Genomic DNA, 12378 nt, shown 5'->3' with positions numbered 1-12378 from the left:
ATTACTAGTATCAAACAGTGCTATTTCAATATTAAAGTAACGATAAGCTCATGACTTAAAAACATGCTGACAGATTATTAAACATGAAGACAAACACAATTTGTCCAAATAAACACATTAAGCTAATAGAACAAATCTCAGAAAGTAATTGCATTGAGCACACAAGGACATGGAAAAATACAAATCATCTTTTAGAAATTACAGTGCTAAAAATAAATTCAGATAGAGGGCAAAAAAAATCTTAATGTACTGTTTTAATATTTTAAAATTCTTTTTATTACGTCTTCCCATGAGCAAGATTAAAAACGAAGAATGCAATATTACTCACTATGAACCAAACTAAAATTTCTAATGTGTACAAAAAAATGCCCCAGAATCCCAGGAGTCCCTAAGAAAGTGGAAGCTTGGCTTTTCTGGACAGTCAAGGTCACATTCTGGTTGGCACATCAACATATTTGACTCATCCATTGCACACCAAACATAGTCTAAAAGACCAAGATCCAACTGGGTCTGCTGGACATGAACAAATTATTTTGGCCAAAAATATCTCCGTTGTGAGTTTAATACTGTTTTACAGATTGGGGAGGATAAAGGGATAAGAGCCTGAAGGGTAGCAATAAAATGGATATTATGTGGGTTTTTCTCTTCAGAGAGCAGTGAACCTCTGCTGGCTAGTGCGCTGGGTGCTGACTCCCTGCATCACCATCAGGAGGGAGTTGGGTTGCTCATGACTGGGGCAGGGATCACATCATTTAGAAGGTAAGCATTTATAGTTAACACTTGATCCTGGTGATGTCCTGGCCTGGTTTTAATCTCCTGTGGAGATTGCAAAGGAATTTTTCAGAGTATTTCTTTCCCTTATTGGCCCTGAGTATTATTCTTTCTCTTTGTTGCCTCAGAGGTTTCATGGCTGGGGGAGTGTGCAGGGGTCGGGGGTGGGGTGGGGGTGGGGGGGTGGTGGGGGGGTGGCAGGTGGTGCTGGGGTGGGAGGAGAAGATTCTGCCATGATGGTCTGGCCACCATGGTGTCTGACCACCATGGCGGAGCAGCTGGTCTTTCCGTGCCCATCGTAGGTTCATGTGCAAGGGCTGGGGACCTGCTCCACTCCGGCAATGCTTACTCCTCCTTTCCCAGAAGTGGGGCCTCGTGCCTTAAAATGCACCTTGTGTCTACAGGTGGGTGGGTGAGTGCCAAAAATATTGAAACAAGAGAAATGTGGACTCTCCTTTGCCTCTCGTTAGTCCATCTGTTTGAAAACTAGGCACCAGAGCCGCTTGAGGCAACCTGATATCCCCAGTGATCCAATGTCAGTAATTGGGGCCTTGAAGAATGAATTACAAACTGGCCTCTGGAATCCCTTGTACAAAGCGTGACCAAGCACGGCCCCCTGGAACAGCAGGAACATTTCCCTTTAGGAAATTGGTAACCTTTGCTGCAGCTTGTCTCTCATCTCCTTCCTTTCCCTCCAAGGTCAGCTGCAGCCGGTTTCAAGCTGGTGTTTGATTGACACCCCTGGTGGTGGCTACTTCCTGGATTTCTTGCTTATTCATTTCAGCTGGCTGGTTTTTATATCATGTGTAATGCATGATGTATGTAGGACCCAGTTACATTGTTCTTCCTTGAAGTGATTGCAAATGCCTTTATGTCTCCAGCAACAACAGCTTGCATTTATATAGCACCTTTAACATCGCACTTCACAGGAGTGTTATCAAAAAAAATTGACACCAAACCACACAAGAGACATTAAGTCAGGTGACCGAAAGCTTGGTCTAAGAGGTGGGTTTTAAGGAGCATCTTAAAGGAGGAGAGAGAGGGAGAGATAGAGAGACTTAGGAAGGAAATTCCAGAGCTTAGGGCCTAGGCAGCTAAAGGCACAGCTGTCAATGGTGGAGTGATGGAAATCAGGGATGACCAAGCGGGCAGAATTGGGGGAGCACAGGTATTTTGGGGAGTTGTAAGGCTGGAGCACGTTACACAGATAAGGAAGGGCAAGGACATGAGGGTCTGTTAAAAGAAGGATGTAAATTGTACTATTGACGCATTGTCAGACCAGCGGCCAATGAAAATCAGCAAGCATAGGGCTGAGGAGTGAAGAGTCTCAATGTGAATTAGGATATGTAGAGTTTAGAATGAGCTCAAGACAGGACGAGACTTGAGAATGGCCATGTCAATGGATGAACAACTCCTTCTGCACTCGGTGTGACATTTACTCCCATTCTCCACACGAGCCATCATTTCTACACAAACTGACAATTAGAGCTGAATTAGGGATAAAGCTGTGTCACAGTCTGTGGGTGCGTGGGGGGTTGTTGGTGGGGGGGGGGGGGGTGTTGTGTGGCAGTAGGGTGGGAGGGTGCACTTTTAACTTTCATCGTTGAACCAAAGATTAGTGAAAGCAAGTTGGCTTACACCTGGCCTGATTTTCTTGTCAAAGTACAGCAGTGGGTCTAGACAAAGGAAAGCCATAACAAAGGAAGGAGTCATCACCTTCTAGAATTCTAATAAAAGGTCATTGACCTGAAGTGTTAACTCTGTTTCACTCTCCACAGATGTTGCTGACCTGCTGAGTATTTCCACCATTTTCTGTTTGTATTCCTTCCGGAAAGGGAGTGAGGAGAGAAAATTGGCAAGGTTAAAAAAAATAGTATAATCTCTGCCTAGCAATAATTCAGGCACCATAACAAAATACAAAGCTATATAATTCAATTAACATCTTCCTGCAATGACCTTTATTTTACTATTATTATTATTCATTGGATGTGCAAGGCCAGCATTTATTACCCTTGCTCAGAGAGCATTTAAGAGTCACATATAGGCAGATTTTCCTTCCAGGACATTAGTAAACCAGATGGATTTTTACGTTTTCATTTAGACTCTTAATTCCAGATTCTTATTGAGTTCAAATTCCACCATCTGCAATTCAAATTCCACCATCTGCTATGATGGGATTCAAACCAGGTCCTAGGAACCTTACCTAGGGTTTCAGGATTACTGGTCCAGTCACAATACCACTACACTATTGTCTCCCTACTGGTAATTCATAAAAATATGCAGTTGTCTATAATTTACTTATTGAAATATAGGCTGATTTCTCATTAATTTGTAATTCTTGTTCATGTTGATCAGTTCCCGGGGGTTTTATCACATGACTACCTCCAACTACCCCACCCCCACATTCCTGCCATTGGCCACTTGTCTTAGCCATCCTCATGATGCACTATCTTCCCAAGCCAATAAAAAAGTGAACTGACTTTTCATTACCATTTGCATGATGCTTAGCTCCAAGCCTCTTTAGACTATTTCCAATATTTTTATAACTAAAAAATGTTCAAAGAAAATGAAAAACAAGTCACATACAACTGATTTTTTATTAATGCTCCAATGTTTTTTTTTTAACTTGGGTTTGTGTGCAGCAGGGCCCTGGAGATTAATACTTAATTCCTAGAAACTGTGGACCAATCTTGAAAGGTTGGCAACCCTATATCATGGCCTGTTGTCCATCAAAACAGGCCTAAACTCCCTTTTGTGACTGGTTAAGATGGAAAAGCTTAAAACAGTAAATTTAGACAAGTGTAAAGTAGGCGTTCATCTGATGCAACCAAATTACTTACCGTGCAACAGAATAATGGTGCAACATATTGCCTCCAACATAAACAGAAATTTCAACAGTCTGCTTTCTGCACACGACTAAGGCAAATTACTATTTTAGTAGACAATCGCAGTCACCCATTTTCCCAATACAGTCTATTTCTGCATTGGTAGCCGTGCCATCAGACAACCAGGCTCCATTCTCTCAAAACCCCCTTTACACTTGCGCCACTTTCTGTAAGACTGGGAGGGCAAGGCTTCAATCCCAGGCCACTGAAAGCTGATAGAGCAAATATTTCGCTGTACACTGGCTGAAATAGGAAAAAAGCATGAACATTTTTGAAAATATACCCATGTTTCTCCCAGAAGCTTGGAAACAGAAGCTCTCTCTCTCTTTCTCTATCTCTTTGTCTGTTTCACTCTGTAATTAACAACCCTCTGTCCTCAATATTAGCAGGAGCCTGGCCGTGGTTGATGCACATGGCAAGGCCTGAGATGTGGAAGCCCCCAGTGGCTTTAACTGCCTGACTAGCAGCTGAAAACAGGAATTTTGTCGGGCCATCTATATTAACATGCCGACATTGAACGCATATTAAAGCATTAACCTTGACTACGGCCGTAAGCCCACACCCCAACAATCCCACACAAGATATGTTGTTCTCCGCTTGCTGGCAGCCTAATTGCAGCCCCCAGATAACTCTCTGCAGCACTTTAAATGTCAAAGAGCAAAAACTGCCTGACATTCATAAACTAAGTGTGATTCACAAGCTCGGCGTACATCATCTGATCACATCAATGAGATTACAGCCTTGTAATCACTCTCTGACTGTGTGTTCTATCTAACCATATGTCAAGGCTACCAATTGACATTTTAACCAGACACCATGGAAAGGGATTAAGCTATCCACATTAGGCAGTCTGCTGTTGATTAAAAATAAAGTTTGGCACAGAATCGATGATCTGTTGCCTGATAGCAGTGCAATATTTAGTGTGTGATATACATTTATGAAGTATAGATAATAAAGAGAACTAAATAAAATCTTTCCTGCAGCATTCAGTCCAACATTGTACTTCAGAAAATTGAATGAGTTTTTTAACTGCATTGCTGGATCAAACATCATCCTATGTTACTCATTATCCAAGACAGCTTAAATTCAATAATGCGTGATCAAATTAATTTCTAATATTCAGCACATAAGGAATTACACCAATTCTGGCAGGGAAGAGGGTATTTCAGTAATGTTTGTAAATGAATGCTTAACACGTTCATATCATGTACTCCAGTTGAACAACTGCATTAACCCACTTATTCTAAACAAATTAATGCCGTTATTAAAAGGGTGGAGAGGGAGATTCCATACAGATCACTCACAGTCACTTTCTAGGTGCTTCTCTCTGGCGAGTTAAGTCCATTGGCTGGAGATTCTCACCTCTGTTGTCCTTTACGAATACGTTTCTTTGGTGATGACCTTCTTGACTTCTCAGTGGTTCTTTTTATTTGGGGTCTCATCACCTTGTCTCTATAGATCACTGCGCAGGTTTTTTATACATCACACAGCTCTTTTCAGTTTTCAAGTACCTTCAGCACAAGCTTTTCCCAGTCATCTTAATCCTTGTTTGAAAGGCATCCAACTTTTCCCAGTCTGAATCATTTCTATTGAATGTAAATTCTTTTCTTTCTTCCCTCCCTGTTTCTTTCCTTTGCTGATCTGCTCATGCGGTTTCCAGAGTCCTCCTTAACAAAAAAATGTCTATTTCTCTTTTCATTTACTTTCCTTTTGCTGCTGCTCCCATCCTGTGTAAACCTACGAGAGATGTCCAGAGGGTGTACTCCTGGCACAGGTTATCACTCGGTGAGAAATGGATTGAAGAATCAGGAAATAGTAACAAAAGGAAAGTATCATTGTTGGATATAACCGACTCCATGGCATTGTTTTGAAGAAGAATAGGAGAGTTCTTCCTGGTGTTCTGGCCAAATTCTAGCCCTCAACCAGCATCACAAGAACTGTTTGTCTGGCCATTATCACAATATTGTTTGTGGGAGCTTGCTGTGTGCAAACTGGCTGCTCTAGTTCCTCCATTACAACAATGATGACATTTCAGAAAGGTACTTTGTTGGCTGTAAAGTGCTTTTGGATATCTTGTGGTTACAAAAGGTGCTTCAGAATTGTGAATCTTACACTTCACAAAACTTTCTCCAACACTCAGAAATCCTCTGCTTCAGCCTATTCCATGATTCCTAACATCTAAAGTGAAAAACTTCCTTCCTTTGGCAGAATAAGACCGTTACTTTGATTAATTACAATTCTCCAGGAGGCTGAGTCCAATTAAAAGTTGCATAAACTTGCCACTAAAACTTTACTAAAAGATACATGCTTTTCTTAAAATTGATTTGTTGCCAAGAATGTAGAAGAAAGGCTCCTTAATAAAGAGAATAACAACTATTATATGTGATTTATTTTTTAACCTTTGGATGTAGGTATTGCTGACTAGGCCCTTGTTCAGAGGGCATTTTAAAATTCAACTAAATTGCTATGGGTCTGGAGTCACATGTAGGCCAGGACAGCAGATTTCCTTCCCTAAAGGACATTAGTGAATGCAATGGGCTTTTATGACAATCAGCAATGGTTTCATGATTATCATTAGACTTTTTAATTCCAGGTTTTTATTGGATTCAAATTTCACCTGCCTTGGTGGGATTCAAACCTGGGTCCCTGGAGCATTACCCTGGATCTCTAGAGTACTAGCCCAGTGACAATAACACTATTCCACCACCTCCCCTTAGTTAGGTGAGGAAACTATGTATATTCCATTTAAGAAAGTTCAGTGAAACATTGAGCACAGTGGTTGAATAAGAACTGCAGGACCCTCCTAAACCTGTCCACCATCCACAAGACCCAAGTCAGGAGTGTGATGGAGATACTCCCCACTTACCTGGATGAGTGCAGCTCCAACAGCACTCAAGAAGTTTGACAGCATCCAGGACAAAGCAGTCCACTTGATTGGCACCCCATCCATCACCGTAAACATTCACACCCTGCACCACCAGCACACAGTGGAAGCCATGTGTATGATATTCAAGATGCACAGCAACAATTGTCCAAGGCTCCTTCAAGACCACATTTCAAACCCACGACCTCTACCATCGAGAAGGACAAGGGCAGGAAATGCAAGGGAACACCGCCACCTGCAAGTTGCCCTCTGAGTTACACACCATCCTGACTTGGAACTATATTGCTGATCCTTCATTGTTACTGGGTCAAAACCATGGAATTCTCCCCCTAACAGTACTCTGGGTGTACCTACACTGGATGGACTGCAGCGGTTCAAGAAGGTAGCTCACCGCCACCTTCTCAAGGGCAATTAGGGGTGGGCAAAAAATGTTGGTCCTGCCAGCAAAGTTCACATCCCCAGAACAAAAAATAAAAAAAACATAAAAATGAGCAACAGTGCTTCAAAAAATAAAGGAGAAGAAAGTAAGATTGAATGAGGTATTTACAGTTGATAACTGGAAGCTACAAGTAAGCAGTCTAAATTTAAAACAAAAAGGGAAACAGACAGAATGCAGCTTTACAATTATTTTACACAATAAGTATTAACATTGCTGTGTCAGTCAATGGGTTGGAGTCAAAACAGAACTTACAGTAACTTACATTAGAACCTATGTAGACAGAGTATTTTTGAATTACAGCTAACAGAATTCATGTCCGAAACTATAGCAAAGTCTTCCAATATAATGGAGTGGAGGATATATGTATAAAATCAACCCCAGCCATTTGCAGCAGTGTGGTCTGCAGGTGTGATGGTGTTACAATCCCAACTGATATTAATACTGGACAAGTCAGAACCCAGAGTGAAACCTGGCTTGATAGATCCTAACTTTTTTTATTTAGAAAACGTGAAGGAAAGTTATTGAACAAGTTCACAGGAATCTGCTGATGAACTTTTAACACAAAGAATTAAATATTTATTAAATGAAGAAAAATGAATGATATTATACTGGTTGGAAAGATGTCAGTACAAACACAAAATGATAATTCAAATTCCCAATATTCCTTGACCTTGCAATACCTTTACAGGCATATACAAATTCAGAAAGATAAAACAATTTATAATATCTATCTTAAACTCAAATATTCAGGGTGTGTATGAGGTACATGTGAATTAACAGGTGAACTGTGGTCAGAAACACCACACTGCAAAGCAAATGACAGATGTGACCAAAGTAGATTCCATGGATTTCTCAACAACCCACCCTGACGTTTTGTCACATTGTGAGACAGCTGGTCTCATGGAAACTCTGTCTTTCTATCAAGGGTTTCCAATCTACACATTTGAAGAACTCGCCTTGGAATTCTCTCCAAACGTCGCTCCCACTCAGACAGCCTCAACGAGGATCCACCTCCAGGGTTTCAATCTTACCTTCCAAGCACAATTTCAGATCTTCAGCCATGCCAAAAAGAGTACCACTGCTCCAAAAGGCCTGCAGTAAGGAGTCACCAACCTTCGGCTGCCTCCTTGGATTTTCAGGGCTTCTCTCAAGTCCACTTTGCCCAGAGCTGCTCCCTGCATCCCTGTCTTTAATTTGGAGCCTATCTCTCTGCTCCTCTCCTTTGGCTTTATTTTCTGGGACCTCTTTCCAGTCCCTGTCTTTGTCCCTCCTTAGGACTTTCTTCTGCAACCTCTCCCTGTCCCCCTCCTCCTGTTCAGCTTCTTGGGACACCTTCCTTGGAAGTGGTGCTCTGGTTCAGGTGTTTTGTTTCGTATCACTTCTTTGCTTCTGTGCCGGCTTGAAAGGCCAGTTCTGGCCTAAAGGCAGCGAAATGAATGAACTGGGCATGTGTGGCCCCTTCCCAGCCACTGCATGCACAGGAGACCTGAGATCTTGACTTCCAACTGCTGGTTTAAAGTTAAGGTAAGTATTTGTGTTTCTTAACATTGGGATTTGTGGTACCACTTTATGCAGCCATTATATTAACAGTAAAAGGCAGGAGTTCAAAAACCAGATGGGTCCATTAACAGATAGCTTGTGTTACATAATTACAAAGAACCAGGGTACGGCAGAATTGTAGATTGGACTCTCCACTTCAGTCAGACTGTGAGTCAATTCCAGTCCTAGTAAATGAGGCTAAGGTATAAAGAGCACACACAGTATTGTGATGGAATCTGTAATTTTAAAACTCGTAATTTTTGAGAAAGACCGTAATTGGAAAGGGAAACTGAGAAAGGAAACTGAGACTCCCAGTTTCTAAGCAAACTAAGACAGAAATTGAGAGTGGAAACCAAAACCTCTGGGGAGACTGAAACTGGTATAAGTAAGCACACAGAGCCACAGTCAGGCTGAAGAAGGTGGAAGCTCAATTCAGGAGCTGAGAATAGGCAAATATACGGTTGCTCTGGCTTTTTCTATTACTGACGATAACAATGGTGGATCGACACCTTCCAGACCATCATAAGAGGGGTTGAGAAAGTTCTGCAGACCTGTGCCATTTTTGGTGAAGATCTTGCTTCTGCTTTAGTTGTGTCAGCATCACAGACTAATATCCGTACTCCGTCAATGTTTATATGGATAGCACCAGCTAAACCAGGTATGACCTGCTGAGATGATTATTGTAAATTATTAATGTAAATAATCTAAAGCTGGGTCTTGAAGACTTCTGGTGATGGGCTTATGACTATCTCCTTTGGCAGCTTGTTCCACTGTGGGATTGTCCTTGGGAAGAAAGATCGTTGATATACTGTCTTGGATACAAAATGGTCTTTGTAGTTTGTACAGGTGGCTGCCTTGTGCCTTGTCATTGCCAGAGGGCACCAGGTACATGTTTGTGTCCATTCCAGCTAGTCCATTCCCTATTTTATTTGCTCCATGGAACTTAGTCGGCTGTGCCCTGCTGTGGGCTGGGGATCAGGCTAAGTCTCAGAGATAGAGGAACTGAATTTCTTTGTGAGGAAGACAGTTTTGAAGGACTTTGTGACTGAGATTGATGATATATATTCTGCATGAACAACTGAGCAAATTCCTGAGAGCTGTCTTGGTTTTTATCTGGCATTTAATATATAATTTTTAGTTTATAATCAACTACAATTTGCATGTCAACTCCTGTTTAACTTACATTGATTCTGGAATTTTGAGTATAGGTCGTTCCCTGAAATAATATTGAGTGTTTGTTTTGTTCGACTCTTGTATAGTAAAAGTTTTTTTAGTTTTAAACCATGAAAATCTTGTGACTTCTTTCTTTCAGCAAATATCTGAGATTTCAGGGGCTGAATAATATAGTGTGTGGGGGGTGGGGGTTGGAGGGGGGGGGGGAAAGGAGGGTGCACCCCCACCCCTCCCCGTGAAATGTTAGCTCTGTTTCTCTCCACGGATGCAGCTGGAATGCACCCTGGAATCCACAGTGGTATGAAGCTGACCAACAACATGCTGAGCATCTCTGCAGCTGTAAAGCACCACAAGGCTCATTAGCCAGGGCTGAGTGGGACTTTCACCCTTTCCTGCCCTCTGGAGCTGCCGGCCAATCTGATTGGCTGGTAGCTCCGTCAGTCCCGGCAGTGCCAGGAAGTTGTCAGTGGCAGCTGCCGGAACTGCAGCTAAGGAGTGGAGCCCAAGGCCTTGGGTCTTTGGAGAAGGTAAGTCAGGGGTCTTGTGCCGGGAGGGTTTGGGAGCGTTAGGGATGGGGCAGTCGGGTGAGGTGTTGGCGGGGGGGGTTGGGGGGGGGGGTGTGGAGGGTGGGTTTAAGAGATGGCAAGGGTAGGGATGAAGGGGGGTTTCAGTCTAAGAGGGTCCGCAGTGCAATCGGCAAAGGTCAGACCCCCTCCCTCCTTTCCATCCAGTTCCTTAACCATTTCAGGGTAAAAATCTCGCTTCCTGTCCCTGCTCTGCTGCCCATGCCAAACGTAATATGGCACAAGGAATGTATTTTTAGGGCCAATTGGTTTGCCCCTTAATTTTTCATTTAGATATGGCGGGCCAGATGCCGATTTTGGCACCCACCCATCCCCTGTATTATGGGGATGAGTTTGGGTGGGAAGGAAGGTAGTGCTCTTCCTCTCCACCACCACCCCCCCCTCACCCCCCACCTCAGCTTTGTGGGAAACTTGCCAGTCAGGGGCATGTAAAATTCTCCCCCAAATTTATTCCTTTAAAACAAGAAGTAACTGGTTTCGACTGAGATCATAAGAGCTAAAGAACATACATCACAGAACATAAAAAGGCTAAATATCTACAAGCCTCCTCAAGCCAGTTGGGTTTCTGTGGAGGTGAAGTTGAACTTCGGCAAGGTTGGTGGGGGTGGGGGGGGGGTCAAGACAGGTGCTAGAGGACTGATTGCCCCTTTATATACTCCATCTTATTTACCTTCTATTGCCTTAAATGGAATGAAGCCATTCACACCTCATCTGCACACATCTTTTGTTTCTTGACTTCATCCATTATCAATCCCTCTGGCTTTTGTACCATGAAAATGAACCAGCAAACTTTCTACCGATGGCTCTGCCACTGTGGGATTTCAACCAGATAGAATCCTATACCACAGTAGGAAGCCATTTGGCCCATCGTGACTGTGACAAGTCTCTGAAAGAGTGAATCACTGAGCCCCGAATAGTAACAGAAAATGCTGGAAATGCACAGCAGGTCAGGCAGCATCTGTGAAGAGAAACGGAGTTAACATTCTGGTTTGATGACCCTCCATCAGAACTGAGGGAAGATAGAAATGTAATAGGTTTTAAGCAAGTGAAAGTGCGGAAGGAAGAAGAAAAAAAGGAAGGTCTGTGATAGGGTGGAGGGCAGAAGAGATTAAATGGCGAAAGGTTTCATAGTACAAAAGCCAGGGGGATTGATAATGGATGAAGTCAAGAAACAAAATATGTGTGCAGATGAGGTGTGAAAGGCTGCAAAGTAGCTGTCTGAATTCAAAGCGCAAAGTGGGATGAAGAAGGAAATGAGCATCTGATATTTTCTATTTAAATCACTTAGCCCCACCCCTTTTCACTTAGCCCCAGACTCTTCCATCAGATGTTTATCCGATTGTATAATGAACTAAAGCAAGACGTTGATAATGCCTTGGTTAGTAATTTGCAGTGCTCCCTAAATGGAATAGTTGAGGCAAATAGTATAACTACATTTGAGGGGATAAGTATATGAGGGAGAAAGGAATAGAAAGATATGCCGATAGGGTGAGATGATAGCGAGAAGACTCATGTGAACTAGAAACACCAGCATGGACAGCCAAATGGTCTGTTTCTCTGCTGTAAATTCTGTGGGCAGAATTTTCCCCCCCAAGTTGGGGGGAAGTTGATGGGCTGGCCCGTGCAGGCACGTTCCTGACCGGGGGTGCCAATCGGAGGCGCAGCACCATTTTACGTGGGCGGGCCAATTAAGGCCCGTCCAGTGTGACGTCCGTCAGGAAGCGCTATGCACTCTCTGTGCAGCCGGGGGAGGGATGGGGGGGGGGGTGAATCCCTAAACCCAAGAGTGCGCTCTTTCACGCATGCGCACGATAGAGCGCCCTCATCTCCCTGAGGCTAAGTGCAGCCTCAGGGAGATCGCCTCCTACTGTGAACAATATTAGAAATAGAGAAAGAAATGCCCTAACATGTCCCCTCATGTGACAATACCACATGAGTTGGGACATGTTCATAATTTCCATAACAACTTAGTTAAAATTTTTAAAACCCTACATGAAATCTCACCCTGCCGGTGGATGAGGTTTCGTGTTTTTTCTAGTTGCCGCCGGGGCTCCTGGCCGACCAGCCGACCTTAAGGTTGGACGGGCAGGTCCACTAATTACT

The sequence above is a fragment of the Carcharodon carcharias genome, chromosome 11 (assembly GCF_017639515.1).
Source record: "Carcharodon carcharias isolate sCarCar2 chromosome 11, sCarCar2.pri, whole genome shotgun sequence".
Lineage (NCBI taxonomy): Eukaryota > Metazoa > Chordata > Chondrichthyes > Lamniformes > Lamnidae > Carcharodon > Carcharodon carcharias.
This window is presented reverse-complemented; position numbering follows the sequence as displayed.